Consider the following 2500-nt stretch of genomic DNA (forward strand, 5'->3'; position numbering starts at 1 on the left):
AAACAGGGTACATAAATAGGGTCTAATTGGCTCCTACATGTCAGGAGCCCCAGGTATGTAATCTTGGACATTTTTTTTTTTTTGTAAATTACAGAGGTAGGGGTGTGACACAGAAAGCTCCAGGCACCAGATTACAGTCCTTTTTTTTTCGCTCTTCACTTGAGGAGCTCGGTTCAGGAGCACATGGCTTGGATAATATACTAATATAAGAAGCCATTTGGGTGGGACATTAGTTCATAAGACTGGCACAGGGTGCTAGCTGGACCAGCTATGTCCTTCACTCTACTAGTTCCTCTTCTCATCCAAGGATTCCCTGTTGGATTCACCTACTTTAATGTTTGTATAGAAACTGACTATTTTAGTATTATAAGGTTACAATGAACATTTTATTTCCTGTAGCTTATTATGTATGCTTTTATGTACTGAAATCCATGCTGCAAACATTTGGCTGTAGTGACAATATTTCAGATGTATGAGAATCATCTACTGCAACGCAAAACTGGCTCACTTAGAGATTTAGCAAATGGCAATCAGTTAACAGAGAGTGCACAGTTTAGTAATCTGTCTACAGAAATAACACATATTTTTGACTATTGATTAAGTATATATTTAAGTAGCATGCTTTCATATTAAAAAAACAGTTTGTGGAAAGTTAGCAGGCTTTTGTTAGACAATAAAGGTTAGCTGTGTCAGCCACACAACAAGAAGCTTATAACTCTGAGTAACACCTCTAATTTTATTCAGTCAACCATTAAAATAAATACAGGAGAGCTCCATTAGATTATCCAGCAGATAAAGTAAGGCAGAGACAGACCAGCTCATGATGGACAGATCTCTTTAACAGGTCTTCGGTACAAAGTTAATAATAAACCCCACCACAGGTTCTGTAGTAGACACTACTACCTGGAATCAGTCAGGATTACTGTGAATCAGAGTAACATGAACCCTTATGTAGAGCAGTAAATGGTCTTGAACTTACTCAATGTTTAAGCTCTGCACCAGATGATTAATGGTTTCATGAATGGACAGACAAAGGAGAAAGCCCCATACTGGGAACACTTTCCAAGAAGCTAGTTTAGAGCAATGGCTAATAAGTTGAGATAGAGAACACATAGGTTTATAGATTCATAAGTAAATACTAGACCAGCTGCCCGTGTGGGCCATTTTAAGCCTAGAAAATGTCCCTTTTGGTGCTCAAATTAACTTGTCACTGTATTTCACTGTAATATATCAGTAATTAACTACATTTATTTGTATACAAATGTGGATTATTGTTTTTTTCGTATAGTGTTTATTTATTTGTTTATTTATTTATTTGATGACTGTGGTAAGAACAGTGATTAAAAATGCACCGTTTTCAGGCACAGCATGGGGTTTATAATCAAAACTTAGAAAAGTACAATACAAACAGGTAACCATTTGAAATGTTAGGACCCACAACAGTGAGTCTTAAAACACAGAGAATTAATAGTTGAAAGTATGGACTTAAATATTTTTAGACATGGCCATTTCCCAGAATGTTACCTTTTCTCCTAGGTATAACAGTTTTGGAGTTAGTATATATCAGTTTGCTGGGTGTGCAGGGTTTTTCCCTGCAAAAAATGAAAAATAAAAAAGTCTAAAGAAGAAGGGCAGTCTTCAAGATTCACTCTTCTGCCATAGTTTCAGTCTTTTTTTTTTTCTGGCTTGTCAACAGTCAGCATTTCGAGTGCTGACATTCCAATATAGAGCCTGCAAACAACCTTTAAATGTTCAATGGTATGCTATGTATTACCAGCTGGATATACAAGAGCAAGAGAAATGAAGCAGTGGGTTAGTAATGCAAAGATGGCAATTGAAGTCACAATAAGGTAATTAAAATTAACTGATTCATTCCATTGGAAGAACTTGAGAATAATGAAATGGACTGGCTGTAATCACAACAAGTAGTTATATTTAACATTCATGATAACACTGCATTTCCCTCTTAACTTTTGTTTAAACATATCCTGCATAGTTCTTGTCTATTGTAGCATGGCTGGTGATTCACACACAGGCAACACATTGCACTTTGCAAAATTGAATGAAAAGAGGTTAAGTGCAGAGCAGAGCAGAATGATTCAGATACAACCTGGAAGAATAGCAGTCAGCATTCCATGAAAATTAGTATATAATGACCGGGAAATAGGCAACTTTATGCAAATGAGACCACTAGCTAAGGCAAATGAGGGCCATCAACATGGAGACATGATTCATAATCATTAATACGTTTAGGAGGAGATGCCACAGTCATTGAGTTTGTACACCATTATTTCTCAGTGATCAATGAAAGAGAGAGACTAAGACTGTATTGCAATGCTAGGAGTAACTTGCACATTAGCTGGACAGCATATTTTAGCATCTGTTCCCATAGTCAATGTCTACATCAGTGCATGTCATTAACCTCAGCATCTCAGAGGGATGCATCTGTTAATAACTGAACATTGCCTTCATGACAGGGAGATAGTTAAAGGCTATCATG

The sequence above is a fragment of the Protopterus annectens genome, chromosome 1.part1 (assembly GCF_019279795.1).
Source record: "Protopterus annectens isolate FY-2018-M chromosome 1.part1, PAN1.0, whole genome shotgun sequence".
Taxonomy (NCBI): Eukaryota; Metazoa; Chordata; order Ceratodontiformes; family Protopteridae; genus Protopterus; species Protopterus annectens.